Source organism: Mirounga angustirostris, unplaced genomic scaffold (assembly GCF_029215605.1).
Source record: "Mirounga angustirostris isolate CCGP_5_RB_7025 unplaced genomic scaffold, mMirAng1.0.hap1 SCAF_9, whole genome shotgun sequence".
Lineage (NCBI taxonomy): Eukaryota > Metazoa > Chordata > Mammalia > Carnivora > Phocidae > Mirounga > Mirounga angustirostris.
The window spans coordinates 109,333,643-109,350,204 of NW_026991717.1; positions in this window are offsets into that span (position 1 = coordinate 109,333,643).

The following is a 16,562-nucleotide window of genomic DNA, read 5'->3' on the forward strand; positions in this document are numbered from 1 at the left end:
TGTTTAGAACCCGAAGGGAGAAAACAAGCCCAGAGCAACCGTGTTACCCAGGTTGGAAGAGACCTGGGAAAAAGAAAGCCCCACGTTGAAGTCATCTGAGCTTGAATGGAGGTCGAGGTGCAGCTGGGGCCTGGGCCACGAGAAACAGAACCGCTGCTGCTCATTGGAGTTTGGTTTGCCTGAAGAACGAGCAATGAGCCAAGACCTGGGGGATCTGAACCATGCTCTCAGCTTCTTCCTACCGGCATGGCCTTGGGCAAGTCGCTTTAATTCTCTGGACTTTGGTTTCCACACAGTAAAGCAAAGGGACGGGCCTCGATGATCCCCATTTAACAAACACTACATTATAGGTCTCCGATGCTCAGGATTCAACTCATCATTGGCAAATATTTATTGACCCTTTTCTATCTGCCAGGTACGCATAGAGATCCCTCAGGACAAGAAACATTTTCCAGTTTTTCAGTATCCCACAGGTTTCTCTTCTGATGGCCACAGCCCAGCTGCCTCTCCCAGGCCAGGGGGTGGGGTGGAGAGAAGCATCTTTTGACTCAATTACTCCTTTACTGATCACCTACCTTCCCTGCCCTCCGAGTCGATGGTTGCCCCCAATAGTTTTCCATTTGATCTCCATGCAACCACATTTTGTGGGATTCCCTGCGCACCACCCCACCTCAAAAGCAGCCCTGGCCTCTCTCTGGGCAGTAATGAGGTTTCCTTTCCAGTCTCACGCTGACCTACTACTATCTTTCATCCTGCTGAGCATCCCCCTGGCTGCGTTCATTTCTCTCTCTGCCCAGGTTTATTCAGCTGTGTTCTCTGCTCTGTGGGCTATCTGTCAGGAGGCTGTCACGGCCCCAGTGGAATTCACTTTATCTTTCCTTCTGCCCTATTCGCTGAGCAAACATGTGCATTCGGCATTTCAGCCCTGGAAATTCTCTGGCCCAAAATGGAAACCTCAGTGGCTTTGCAGAAAAATGCCACCTTCTCCGGCAACGTAAACTCAACAGCTCTTTGTTGAATGCTTATGATACGTCTTGTTGTCGTGCCCTCAAGACGCTTATGATGTTGTTGGTGAAATGAAACAGACACAAATGGGAAACAATCGGAAAACAGCAAAGCACGGTCATGTTGAAGGTGTTATCACGAGGTGCCAAAATGTGTGGAGGTAGAAGACCACCTCTAACGCTGGCGGTGGGCGCTGCCGCTCGCCGAGCCCCAATGCACATCTCCTCACACCTCATAACCAACCTGCGGGTGGGCATTATTTTTTTTTTAAAGATTTTATTTATTTGACAGAGAGACACAGCAAGAGAGGGAACACAAGCAGGGGGAGTGGGAGAGGGAGAAGCAGGCTTCCCGCAGAGCAGGGAGCCCGATGTGAGACTCGATCCCAGGACCCTGGGATCATGACCTGAGCCGAAGGCAGACGCTCAACGACTGAGCCACCCAGGCGCCCCGTGGGTTGGGCATTATTGTCCGCATTTTACACAGCGGCAAACTGAGTCACAGAGAATTGTGTTAGCTTATGGTTTCCTGGATGGTAAGACAACCCAGCTCTTTTCAACTCCAAACTTTGTGCATTTATGACCTTAACTCCAAAAAAAATAAATTATGTATATAATATATACTGCATGCTGCACCCTGCAGTTTTTCTGGACAGAAAGACCTATAGGAAAAGCTAGACAAAGTGGTCTGTTCTCTAGAGTCAGGGTGGCAGGAATGTTGAGGGGTTTGGAGGATTACCAAGCTCAAGCTCAGCCACCCCAATAGGCTGGAGATGGGCTTGATGAGAAAACACTGGGGGATAGAAAAGGAGAGAAAGTAAAACAAAAACAAAAACAAAACCCCACAACAATAACAACACACACACAACAGTGCTGCTCCTCTTTTCGAGACCTTCCATCCAGCTCTCGTCCTGCCCTGATCCTTGTGTGCACACGGCCCCTCTCAGTGGTCGGGGGTGGGGGGCACCTGCTTTTGTGTCGAGTCTCACACGGGGTAGGCCTCCTGGGGGTAGGCTCTGGCTTTACCCTACTTTGGATCCCCTGTGGTGGGTTGGTTCCTCGGATCAAATGTTTGTTGAAATGAATTAAAATTAGGAAGTGTACCATACCACTCAGCCTTCTTCTTCTTCTTCTTTTTTTTTTTTTTCCTATTTCTTATGTGATGCTTCTGGGGAAGTAGCAATGCTGTAGGAAGAAAGAACAGGAGAGAAACCCCTTGGTAGTTATAAGGAGAAATGATTGTGGTGCCATTTTTTAAAGCCCCGGGTCTGATCTGTCCCAGATCGGATTCCCACTCTTAGAAGAAGAAAAAAAAAAACAACAAAAAAACCCCCGAAGGAAATGAAGCTGCATCTCCCCATCGAGACAGCCTGGAGGGTTTGCCTCAAAGAGGATTGAGGGGGAAATGTTCAATTTTATTGGTTTGTTCTGCTGGGTCCTTCTCTCCAGGACACTGTTTAGTGCACCGAGTGAAGTGGAAAATGAAGAACAGGTGAGCAATCAGCTGTGAAAAGCTTTAATGGACCCAGCACCCCTTTGGGAATGAGGCAAGCCTCTTGCAGGCACTCAGGACCAACGCTATTCCAGTTCAATTGGTTTTTGATTTTGTAATGGGAATTTACCTCCCTCAGGTGGCCCTGGGATGGAGGAGGATTACTGTCATCAGCAGCATTGGGACAGTGGCATCTTTAAAGAGGACCGAACCCTTCTGTCCCAGAAGGAACCCCCTGGCTCATTAGAGGCCTTTGGAATCTTGAACTTCTGGGTGGTCGGGATGGTGGGTCACGTGACCCTGAGAACAGAGGGTTGCTGGGATCCCCTGGGGCTTCCAAGTAATGGAGCTGGGACCATCCTGGAGTGGAGGCTACCGTGGGCTGCTGTGGATCCAGACCCAGGAGGCTTGGCACGACTGTAGCATCTCAGCGGGAGCACTCGGGTGGGCAGACCTCTTTTAAGGTCTCTGGAGTGTTCTATAGAGAATGAGGTCTTGGATTTGGGCTGGCAGGCTGGGAAAGGATGTCTCTCTCATAATAATAAGGAGGAGTAGAGTTCTGTGTTTACAATGCTGCAGACCCTGAGCAAAGTACCTTATTCATTAACGTGCGAGAGCAATGCCTTCACTCCCTAACACTAGCAAAAATTTGGTCTTTGCCAATTAGCTTTTTCTTCTCTCCTGCCCGCTCAGGTTTTCCTGGCTACTGAGCTCCTGAAGGAATAGAATAGGGGGAATGGAATAGAGGGGGTGTTGGGGAAGCAGGGGGAGAGGGAAGGGTCCTTCTTGCTGGGCCCCTTCCGAAGCTCTCCTTTGTTGTGGAGGATGCTGGTACTGGGCAGAGCACAGATAAAAATCTAAAAATGAAGTGGGAGAAACTTACTTAGTGAGCTCAGTCAACCTATATAGCAAATATGGGATGGGGAGGAATGAAGAACAGAAAAACGTCTGTGAGTTGGGTGTAAGGTAGGGTTGCCAGATAAAATACAGGACACCAATTGCATTTGAATTTCAGATAAACCAGTAATTTTTTAGTATAATGTATGTGTTTTTTAGTATAAATATGTCCCAAAGATTGCATGGGAAATATTAATACTAAAAAAAAGATTTGTTATATATCTGAAAATCAAATTAAACTGGGCATCCTTTTCTGTTTGATTTGTTTCGTTTTGCTAAATCTGGTGAGTCTAATGCTGTTAGGAGAGTTTTGTGAGGTTTCTAGTGGGGGGTGGATTGGCAGAAGAGAAAAATGTATTGTATGGAAGCTTGCTGTGGGTTATAGACTGGACCCTCTCTTATGATCTCTGAGCAATGCTAGTGCTATTAGAAAGCAGTATGGATTACGTTTGCTTATCGGACTGTCTTCTTCAAATGTCACTCCATGCAGACTGGATGACAGGAGATCCTGGCTTATGTCTGGGGTACATATATATTATCTCATTTAATCCTTACCTTTATATAAGGTGGGCAGCGTTGTTCTTGTTTTACAGATGAGGGAAATAATGCTTAGAGAGGTTAAATAACTTGCCCAGAGTCACACCGTAAGTAGCGGAGCTGGATTCCAAGCCTAAGTTCATGTGACCTCCTGTCCTCTAAACCTAAAGCCTAAAGAGCCCACGTCAAACTGAATCTACTTGCCAGCCATATGCCACTAGGATATATATGTGTTTTAAAATACTTGAATATAAATGATGAATGCATGAGGAATGGACTCGTGGATTTGTAGTATTCCTTTTTCAGTTGAACAAACATATCTGGAGAAGTTAAAAGTCACACACGTAGTTAGTAACAGAGCCAAGACCAGAACCTGGACTCATAGAGGGGACACAGGGAATGAGAGCTCCAGGGGACAGCTACAGACAAGTGAAGCAGGTCAAGTCGACTGCCCCTTTACTGTCAACCTTCGCCTGCCTCGTCACCCCACCTCTCCCCATGCCATGTCCCACCCTCTCCAGGCATTGAGCGCTGTCCCCTGCTCTGAACCAGCTGTCATAATCCCTGCAAGGTGTTAGCTGATAACAGCCTGCGGGAGGATCATAAAACGTGGACCCAGTGGAAGATATCAGAGGCTATAGAAGTCTGCAAGAAGTGTGTGCTGGGACAGATATTGCAAGAGATGCCAGAGGGCCCAGCCACCAGGTGGCCTGGCAAGGTGGCCTTTACCTTGGGGCATTCACTATGGTCCAGCGTCTGTTCACAGCCTTGCTATTCCAGATGCTTCCTTCTCTCATGCCCTCAGTTTGACTGGATGAGTGATGATCACTCAGAGGAACAAAGGTCAGAGAGAAATACAATCAAAAAAGCCAATTTATTAATGTACAGTAAGACATAAACCTGATGAAGTGACTTTAACCTGATCAGTGCCTTCTCTCTCATAGGATGAGAAGCTATGTAGAGTCACAGTATCAATGGGCTGTTCAGGGCTCCTGAAATCAGTGCAGGGGCCATTAGGCAGAGAAGACCAGAGTTTAATGGCATTGAGAGCTAAGGACTGGGGCCACCAATTTTGCCAGAAAGAAATACCTGCCAGAATGGTTGGATGCATGCCCCCATCAAACTAGGCATACTCTCTTCTGGACAGTGCTAGAATATGACAGGTATCAGGCCAAGAGATAAACAGCATACTTGAAAAGGTGTCGTGATTGCAGAGAGCTTAATGAAGGGCTTCTTTTCAAATGTGTTTCAAAGCCAAGAAGAGATGATGAAGCACCCCTAATCCAGCCCCAATCTAGCAACGCTGGGAGTAATTACCAGTGCCAGGGCAAAAGGAGGAAGTAGTTACCAGAAGCTGGAGAAGGCTGCAGTTGCAGCTCCGAGGGAGAGCATTACCATAGGATCCATGGCCTCTGGTGGGGGAATAAAGACAGCCCTTGCCAAAGCTGTCTCGCAGGGAGGGGCCTGGGAAGGAATACTTGGGCTTCTCTCCCCTCCTGTCCTCTGATCCTGCTTGTGCCTCCCATTGGCTGAACTCAACTGGAAGCCAGAGGGCTTGATTCCATTGGTTGAGGCCAGCCTCTCGGATCACAGAGCAACATGGAGCAGGTGGAGAACAGCTCCAGATGGGCAAACAGAGATCCATGGTACATGTACTTGCAAGCATTGTGCCTTCTCTTTCCACTTCCTTCCAGGCCATGCTGCTTCTGCTTGAGACCATCCAGAATAATCCCCTTAATCTGGTGACTCAGGGAGGGGTCTTCCAGCTCTGAGATCCATTTTCTCTCTTTCAGATGACTCTGAGTATCTCTGTTCTGATCGGGTAAGTGATGAATTCATTAATGTAATCTTTTACAATCTTTTTTTAAAAAAGATTTTATTTATTTATTTGAGAGAGAGAGAGAGAAACAGACTTCCTGATGAGCAGGAGCCTGATGTGGCGCTTGATCCCAGGACCCTGGGAACATGACCTGAGCTGAAGGCAGGTACTTAACAGACTGAGCCGCCCATGTGCTCTTTAATGCAATCTTATAATCTTTTTTTCCTTGTTTTCTCATGGCTTTAGGGCTGGGGTGGGGGCATCTCAGAGGGGCCTCCATAAACCAACAGAATTCAGCCCCATTGGATAGAAGAGTTAAGGGCAGAAAACTCAAGAGCTGGCCAGGGCTCTCTCAGATACTCTTTACACCTTTACCAGGAGTGTTTGCATTTTAAAAGGGACTCTTAAACATACAAAATTTAAGACCAGAAAGAATGTCTTTCAAAAGGCAAAATTTCAGTTTAGTAGTGGGGGAAGAGTGGTGGGCTAAATAATGGCCCCCCAAAGATGTGTATGTCCCAGTCCCCAGAACCTGTGTGAATATGTTGCCTTGTATGGGAAAAGGGATTTAAAAAAAAAATTTTATTATGTTATGTTAATCACCATACATTACATCATTAGTTTTTTTTTTTTAAAGATTTTATTTATTTATTTATTTGAGAGAGAGAGAATGAGAGACAGAGAGCATGAGAAGGAGGAAGGTCAGAGGCAGAAGCAGACTCCCTGCCGAGCAGGGAGCCCGATGCGGGACTTGATCCCGGGACTCCAGGATCATGACTTGAGCCGAAGGCAGTCGCTTAACCAACTGAGCCACCCAGGCGCCCTACATCATTAGTTTTGATGTAGTGTTCCATGATTCATTGTTTGCATATAACACCCAGTGCTCTATTCGGAAAAGGGATTTTGCAGGTGTGATTAAAGTAAGGACTTTGAGATGTGGGGATTATCCTAGATTATCCAGGTAGAGCCAATATAACCACATGGATCATTATAAGGGAGACAGGAGGGTCAGAAGCTGAGAGAGGAAATGTGACAACAGAATCAGAGGTTGGATTGATGTACTTTGAAGGTGGGAGAGAAGGCGCCAAGAATGAGCAAAGAAATTCGGGAAGCCTCTGGAAGCTAGAAAAGGTGAGGATTCTTGCCTAAGCCCCCAGAAGGAACATGGCCTTTGATTTTAGCCCCATAAAACCCATTTTGGACTTCTGACCTCCAGAACTAAAAGAGAAATAAGTTTGTGTTGTTTTAAGCCACTAAATTTGTGGTCATTTGTAACAGCAATCACAGAAAACTAACACAAAGAGTATCTTCTGGGTAGAGGCTCCTTTCCAACATCCTTTAATCACAGGCTATCCTAAGACCTGCTTAGGACAAATTTTTAAAAAAGATTTATTTATTTATTTGAGAGAGCGAGAGAGAAGATGCTCGAGTGGGGGGAGGGGCAGAGGGAGAGATTCTTCAAGCAGACTCCCTGCTCAGCGGGTAGGCCAATGAGGGGCTCAATCCCACGACCCATGAAATCACGACCTGTGCTGAAACCACGAGTCAGACACTTAACCGACTGAGCCACCCAGCCGCCCTTAGGATAGTTTTTTTTGCCAACCAATCTTGGGTTTCTGTACAGACACCAGTGGGCTGGAATCCTGAGCATAAAAGCTACCCTGGTTAACTGCCCATGACATGCACACTGATGCTAGCATGGTTTCTGCCCTGATAAGCATGTTCGGAGACCTGTCTGTCACTGCTCACCAGGCCAAGGGTGCTTGGGCCCTGCATCTCCAAGAACTTTGAGTCCAGAGCACTGCATTCCCAGAAAGTGAAAAAGGCAGGCAGAGGTTGTGAAGAGACCTCTCCAGGTGGGGATGGTTGGCCAAAAAATTAAGGAGTGACAAAAGACACCTTTCCTCTTGTCACTCTGTTGCAAAAATAGCCCAAGGAAATGGTTTCGAATCTGCTTTGAGCTGAAATGCTTGTGGGAAAAAAATCCGTGGCATGAACTTCAAGTCATTTACCAGATTTCCTTAATTTCATTCTCCACCCCTGTGGTGACCCTGACAGACTCTCGGAAGAGGTCCTTCTCTGTAAAACTGTTTTCTTTCTTCTTTAATTAAGTCACACGCACTAAATGGAAATGAAGAGGACATCACTTAAAATGTGCCTTTAGGATGAAATGGAATATGAAAAGGCTCAAGTCCATTTTAGAGACAGCATCTTCTGTCAGAAATCAATACAGCCTGTGCATCCTACAATGTGCCAGTTCAAAAAGTAAAACCAGCTCGAATTCTCAATTTAACATTTTCAAAGCTGATATTAAATTCCAAGATTTTATATCAGCTGTTGCCCATTTAGGACCAAGTTATAAATCTGAAGTCTCTCCCCAGCTTACGAGTCTGACAGTACTCAATAAAAACTTTTATAATCAAGTTCGATAAAGAATCACAAATCTCGGGGCGCCTGGGTGGCTCAGTCGTTAAGCGTCTGCCTTCGGCTCAGGTCATGATCCCACGGTCCTGGGATCGAGCCCCGCATCGGGCTCCCTGCTCCGCAGGAGGCCTGCTTCTCCCTCTTCCAGTCCCCCTGCTTGTGTTCCCTCTCTTACTATGTCTCTCTCTGTCAAATAAATAAAATCTTAAAAAAAAAAAAAAAAGAATCACAAATCTCCATCTTGTGACTTTTAGCTTACAACAATCTGTGTAAATAACATCTTCCTGCCTTAATATTTGTCATTTAAAAAAAAAGGATAAAATAGAAATACTATGTAAACTCTTACCTCTTGGGTGAAAATTATGGTTAGTAAAGGATTCAATGAATAAGATGTCTTCACAGTGGCATTTATACAGAATGACTATGAAAAGCCAGAAGATGGAAACTTTAGTGACAACCATGGTCGGCCACCTATGGTGTTCACAGTGAAACAGAAGACAGGCTGTTATCTGAAAGTCAAAAAAAAAAAAAAGACTTTCTCTTGCTCATTAGCATTTATTTCAGTCCTGAAATGGCCAGGCATGCCCCCATCCTTCTAAACTATCTTTGGGCTAGAAATAAAGAGGCCAGTTTCACCTCCAAGCCTCTTTTGGGTGAGCTTCTTTCTTTAGAATCAGATAGTTTAAAAAAAATTAATGAAAAAACTATTTTACTCAAGCAAGTTGGACTCTGAGCTTTTTTTGTGTTTTCCTATCTGTAAAAAGAGACTGGAAACAATACATATACACATATACATATGTATACACACATATACACAAACACATACATACATACACATGTACTAAAGTTAGGAAGGTAAGCATGGGAATGGTAAACATCCAATTCAGGACAGTGTTCATCTCTGAGGAGGAAGGGGGACGTTATGAGGAAGATATACAGAAAGCTTCAGACGAATTTGTAATATTTTACTTTTTATTATTTTTAAAAAGATTTATTTATGTATTTTAGAGAGAGAGCGAGCACACAGGGAGGGACAGAGAGAGAGGGAGAGAAACTTTAGCAGACTCCACACTGAGTGCAGAGCCCCATGCAGAGTTCAATCTCACGACCCCAAGATCATAACCTGAGCTGAAATTAAGCGTCAGATGCTCCACCTTCACCGACTGCACCACCCAGGGGCCCCATGTTGTTTTATTTTTTAAACTGGATCATTCAAAAGTGCTCATTATATTATTGTCTATGCCTTGGTTATTTGCACATCCACCAGATTTTATAATTAAAACAAATTTTAAAGAAAAGTTTAGGGTTGTGTGATAGTTAATTTTATGTGTCAATTTGACTGGGGGAAGGGAAGCCCAGAGGGCTGGTAAAACATTATTTCTAGGTGTCTGTGAGGGTGTTTCTGGGAGAGACTAGCTTTTGAATCAGAGGATTGAGTGAAGAGATCAGTCCTCACCAGTGTGGGAAGGCATAATCCAATCCATTGGGTGCCTGAATGGAATGAAAGTTGAAGGAAGGAGAAATTCTCTTTTCTAGAGTTGGGATGTTCCTCTTCTGCTCTGAGACATCAGAGATTCTGGTTCTCAGGCCTTTGGACTCTGACTGAATATACCCTTGGCTTTCTTGGTTCTCTAGCTCGCAGACAACTGTTTGTGGGACTTCCTGCCTCCATAATCACGCGAGCCAATTCCTAGAATAAATCTCTTCTATTTCTAACTCTATCTATCTACCTACCTACCTACCTACCTACCTACCTACCTACCTACCTACCTATCTCATCTCCTATTGATTCTATTTCTCTGGAGAACCCTGACTAATGTATGTCGGGTCATCAGAGAAATGGGGAAATGAAGGAACAGTTCAAATGCCATTCAGATTCAACATGATTTTTTCACTCTGCCCAAGGTTGCTCTACTAGTTCTACATTGGCGTGGGGACCCACACATGTCAGTAGCAGGGGAGGGTGAAAGTCCTAACGGTGGGCTGGCTTCTGAAGCCTGGTTGATTTTCAGGAGTTTTTCATGCCATCAGTTAAACACCCATTATTAAAAATTAAATTACATAAGCTTGCAATTAAATAAATTATATTGAAAGCAAAATAAAATAAATATTTAAAACATCACATCTTAATTGCTTTACGACTTTATACTATTCTCTATGCTCTTGAAGTTATTTCTATCTATCGTATCTACATGGTAGAAGTACTCCATAATTCACATCTCTACAATTCTGCATTCAGTGACATCATGTCAATGGCTTGAAGTTGGCTGTTGGTGGGAGTGTTTACACCATGGAAACTGGGAGATGCTACTAATCAGGGCTCCCTGCTGCCACCCATCCCCCTCCCCACCATTTGAGAGCCATAGTTAACATTTACCAGCACACAACTGGGTGGAACTCAACTTCTTCGGCAGCTTCTTGCCTCTAACTTCATTCTGAACATTCTGAATTCTCAATCACCAAGAAAAACACACCCCATGCTAGGTTTGGATCACTTCTGCAAAACCAACCAGGCAACTTCTTGAGGTATTAGGCAACTGGGCAGAATTTTCAGGAGAGAGATGGTCTGTTTCTTTCTGTACACTTCCAGACCCCAAAGTATCAACTGTCAACGTCCCTTATACTCTCCTGTCTAGGGGGTATTTGTCTATTGAGATAATTCCAATCCCGGATGTCCCATTGTTGGGCCAGAATGTTTGGCTATCCCTGTTTGGCATTCCCTGTTCTATTTCTCTTTCCTTTCTCAGTCCTGACTTATTTTCAGTGGGTGACTCCCTGGAGGCCCAAGACCTTGATTTTTGGAATACAAGGAAGGGGAAAGGGGTGGGACACTGGCCTGCAGAAACTCTGGGATGTGTAGGCTTGCACATGTGGCCCGATGGCCAAATTATCTGCTGGACTCTGTCCCTGCTGCTGGCAGCTCCTGGGCCATCCAGAGCTTAGCAAGGAGCAAGCATGTGCTGGTTGAAGAATTATTGCTCTGTGCCCCCTTCCCCAGACCACCAGCAAGGCCTGGGCCTGGGGCTTTAGCCCCTGGAACACCAGCTAGAGTCAAAGAACAGCACTGGTTCTATAGGGGGTAGACGGAACTTGGTTGTCGTTCAGGGAGGTCAGAGAGATGCTGCTAACTAAGAACTGTCAAAAGTAGAGGTTATATCTTAAAGTGGATCTTGACTTTTTCTCTGTTCCTAGTTCTTCTCCAAGCCATTTCAAAGACTAGCCATGTGAAGGTTATCCTCCCTGTACCAGGAGGAAGGAAGACATTCTTATCACTAGAGGCCAGGGGATTTGGGGCTGAGAAATCTGTAGAAACAAACGTTGTTAAATTAACTCTTAGTTTCCCAGTGATTTCTTCACCATTTACTACCCCTAGCCCAAACCCCTTTGCTTGTCAAATCCTGACAAATTTACTGCTTCTTTGTCTAAAAGGCATAAAACTTCCTGCTCTATTCACTTCTTCAGGTCTTCGTCTCTTATGACAGCTTCCACGTACATGTAAAAATTTAATAAAATTTGTACACTTTTTCCTATTAACCTATTTTTGTTGGTTTAATTTTCAGACCTAGCCAGGGACTCTAAGAGGGTTGAAGGAAACGTCCTCCCCTACACAGGGTTCAGGGAAACCAATATGCACGGTGTAGTAGCTTAGGGTTGGCAAGAGTGTGGAGCCATTATGGTCCCTAAGAGTGAAAGGCCTTCAGGTGCAAGAGGGTGAAGCGGTGACCAGAGCCTGGAATTAGTAGGGCCACCTGATAGCCGCTGTGATCTGTGGTAGAGGTAAAGCCAACCTGTGGCCTTGCAGTTCTCCTCATGGTATCACCTGTTGACTTAACCCAATGGCAAAGCCACTTGGTTTATCGGGCAAGGGAGCCTAATGTTGCTGTACAGAGTAGCTAGCCACCTGGTGACTGAAAAGAGTATAGAGTGGATCTCCATGGGGGGACCAGCGGAAAATATCTTGTACCACTCCAGGTAGCAGTAGACTGCTGTGTTAACATGATTTCCTCAAAAGCCTCCCCACCATGTGTGCATCACAGGATACTGTCAAAACAATGGAAAAACACCCCACAAAATGGCAGAAGATATTTGCAAATCATATTTCTGAGAAGGGATCAATATCCAGACTATATAAAGAACTCCTGCAACTCAACAATGACAAAAAAATGCAATTCAAAAATGAGCACAGGATTTGAATAGACAGGTCTCCAAAGAAGATATACAAATGGCCAATAAGCACATGAAAGAAATGCTCAACATCGGAAATTAGAGGCATGCAAAATAAAACCACATGTGATACCACTTGACACTCTTTAGGATGTCTATTATTTAAAAAAATGACAGATAACAAATGTTGGTGGGGACGTAGAGAAATTAGAACCCTCATGCATCACTGGCAGGAATGCAAACTTATGGAGCTGCTGTGGAAAATAATATGGTGGTTCCTCAAAAAGTTAAACATAGAATTGCCATGTGATCCAACAATCCCACTCCTATATATAACCCAAAGAGATGAAAGCAGAGACTCAAATACATACTTGTATACTAATGTTCATATTGGCATTATCCATAATAGGCCAAAATGTAGAGACAACTCAAGTGTCCATCAACAGAAGAATGGATAAACAAAATGTGATAGATACATGTAAGGGAATATCATTTATCCATAAAAAGGAATGAAATTCTTTAAAAATTATTTATTTATTTTAAAAATTTTTTAATTTTATTTGAGAGAGAGAGCATGCGAGAGAGAGCACAAGCTGGGGGCTGGGTTGGGGGCAGAGGGAGATGGGGAAGCAGGCTTCCCGCTGAGTAGGGAGCCCGACATGGGGCTCTATCCCAGGACCCTGGGATCATGACCTGAGCTGAAGGCAGACACGTAACCAACTGAGCCACCCAGGTGCCCCAAGGAATGGAATTCTGACAGAAGCCAGATGCAAAGTGAAATTAATTTCACTAATAAGTGAAATTAGCCAGATGCAAAAGGACAAATATTGTATGATTCTGCTTACCTGGGATACCTAGAACACACAAATTCATATAGATGGTAAGTAGAGAAGAGTTTGCCAGGACTGCAGGGAGGGGCGATGGGGAGTTAGTGTTTCATGGGGACAGAATTCCAGTTTGGGAAGATGAAAAAGTTCTGGAAATGGATGGTGGTGATGGTTGCACAAGAGTGTGAATGTACTTAATGCCACTGAATTGTACACTTAAAAATAACTAAAATGGTTTAGATTTTATGTTATGTATATTTTATGCCCCTCCCCCACCACACAAGCCTTCCCACTGCCTAATCAGATTGCACCCTAAGAGGACGCAGAGTGCCAGAACCCTTGGGTTTTCACCGTGGGGTTGAATTAATTCTCCGAACTCCCTCATCATCTTCCACTTCTTTTTTCTTTAAATCAACAGAGAAATAAAATTCTCTAGCCTGACTCAAAATTTTCCACTGGGGCCCTCTAGGCCTGATGGCTTTTCTGATAATGCAGTTTTGTGGACCGGTGGCTCTAGGGAAGGGTTGAGTCCTATGTTCTTTTCCTTTGTGGTAACAGGACCCCCACCCCCCACCCCAGAGGGGCTGCCGGCAGTCTGCTTCCCCTGTTGCCAGGGTTGGGCATGAGCGGCTCTGAGAGCCAAAGATACTGTGGCTCCAGGGTTATTCATCTGCTGGGAAGTCACTGGTGAGACAAGAAACAAATCTGGGTGAGGCTGGGCCTAGTCCTGCATGGAGAAGTGGCCTGGGAATGGATTTTGACAGCTTCCCGTGGGTGGCCAAGGGGATGAAGGGAGCTCCTTAACAAACCTGTGCCAGCTGATGCACCACCAGCTGCAAAGGTGGGGTTGGGGGGGGGCAGGCCGGGGAGCCCTCAGACCCTGTGGACTGAGTAGGCTTCCTGGACTTTAAATCTAAGCAGCCCCACAGGGTCCCACCCTTAGGAGGGACCCATGCTTGGTTTAATGTTGTGCTGTCACCATCTTGAAATTCTTCATAATTTTTAAAAATTTATTTTTATTTATTTTATTTTTTAAAAGATTTTATTTATTTATTTGACAGAGAGACAGTGAGAGAGGGAACACAAGTAGGGGGAGTGGGAGAGGGAGAAGCAGGCTCCCTGCCAAACAGGGAGCCCAATGCGGGGCTCGATCCCAGGACCCTGGGATCATGACCCGAGCCAAAGGCAGAAGCTTCACTGACTGAGTCACCCAGGCATCCCCATAAATTTTTTTTTTTAACAAGGGACCTCACATTCTTCTTTTGCATGGGGGCCTGCAAATTGTGTAACCAGGCCTGTCTGTAGGGCATCAGAGGGAGAAATTCAACCTGAAATCATGGGGCCAAAGGGTCAGGTGGGAGGGGAGAGGGACCTCCAAGCTGTAGGCCCCCAGACGGCAAGCAGAGTGGGGCAGGTGCACCGGAAACACAATGCCAACTTCTCCACCAACCCCTTTTTAAGAAAGCTCTCAAGGCGAACCCCAGCCATGGGGCGGGGGGCTGGGGGTGGCGGGTGCAGCTCCAGGGTCTGCCTGTGCAGCTCTACTTTGTTTTCTCTTTCGCTTTGACCTTGGGTCTCATTTCAGTCCCAGCCTGGACCTGTGCCTAATAGTCACTGTTAGGAATTTTCATACCTAATAATTCTATGAGTTCTCTCTGTTTCCTGTCTCACACTGTTTCTGTTTTGTCTCTTTAATCCTACTTCAGGCTTGTTTTAGATTCACGGTCTGTTTGTTCTTACTCTAATCCTTCTATTTCAGATGACACGGGTGGCGTGTGTGGTCTGCCACGTTTCTTCTGAAAGTGCGCTGGTGCCCCAGTTAGGGAGGGCGTCGTGCCCCGGGGGCACTGGCTGGGCTGCTCTGTACTGTGTGCAGGGAAGTGCCCAAGGCCTGGCCCTTGTCCCAGCCACCTCCCCACGGGCTCCTCAAGCCTTGTCGCTATTGTTAGCCTTCTTGGTGTTGGTTCCTGGGAGCCCGGTTTCCCTCTGTAGTTTTTCCAGCATGGATTTGGGAAATGGAGCCAGTGGTCCTGTGGGTCCGCCAGCTTGGCACGTACTGGAAGTCTCGTTCTGGCTCACTCTGGTTCTTGTGCAACCTAGCCGCGCAGTATTCTCCCTCCCTTGTAGATGGGTGAGGCCTGTTTTATTTAGGTATGAGTATTTCTCCATTTCGGTCGGCCCACTTAAATTCATTTACAAAGGGCCAATCACTCGCTCCTGCCATTTAGACAAGACCCTGATAGTGAAGGCTGGTAAACAAGGTATGTGTGAGAAGAACGTTGTCATTTCTGAATTCTGATTGATGGAATTTTTGTGCAGTATCATTGGTCACAGGTTAGGCGATTATGCAGGAAAATGTTCTCATTTTTTGGAGAGGGTATTTTGGGGTGAAATTTCATATGTCTATAATTTATTTTAAAATGCTTCAGCATTAAAAAAAAAGAGTTTAAAAATAAGAATTGTTAGTCCCTAAAATTACATTCCCAGGACCATAGATTACAGGAATCGTTCTTGGAGGGAAGTAATGGTTCTATTTTATACTGCATATAATCTGCCTTACATTGTGTATAATCATGTTACTTGTTCTACGTACACGCTATGGTTTGAACATTTGTGCCTGCACCCCCCCCAATTCATATGTCAAAGCCCTACTGCCCAGTGTGATGGTATTAGGAGGTGGGGCCACTCGGAGGTACTTGGGTCAGGAGAATGGAGCCTTCATGAATGGGATTTGTGTCCTTATAGAAGAGGCTCCAGAGAGATCCCTGGCCCTTTCTACCATGTGGGGATGCTGCGAGAAGTCACAGACTATGAACCAGGAAGCAGTCCCTTGCTAGGATGTCACTGGGCTGGCACCCTGATCTTGGACTTCCAGCCTCCAGGACTGTGAGAAATACATTTTTGATGTTCATAAGCCACCCAGTCTGTGGCATTTTCCTACAGAAGCCTGAATGGACAAAGACAGTAACTATTTGTCAATACCTAATTTCATGAATTCTGCAGAAGTAATGCCCATTTGACAGATGAGGACCCTGAGGTCCATTGAGCTTGTGATTTGCCTGGGCCGCATATAAAACTAAGATAGGAGCGGCACCTGGGTGGCTCAGTTGGTTAAGCGACTGATTCGCGATTTTGGCTCAGGTCATGATCTCAGGGCTGTGGGGTTGAGTCCCGCATTGGGCTCTGCACTCAGCACGGAGACTGCTTGAGATTCTCCTTCTCTCCTTCTGCCCTAACCACCCCCTCCCCACTCTCTCTCTCTCAAATAAATAAATACATCTTAAAAAAAAAAAAACAACAAAAAAAACTGAGATAAGATCTTAGTTTTCCTGGGCCCTGATGTGGCCCACCCTGTGCTACTCCATCAGGAAGCAAGGAGTCCCGGTTGACCTGCCTGG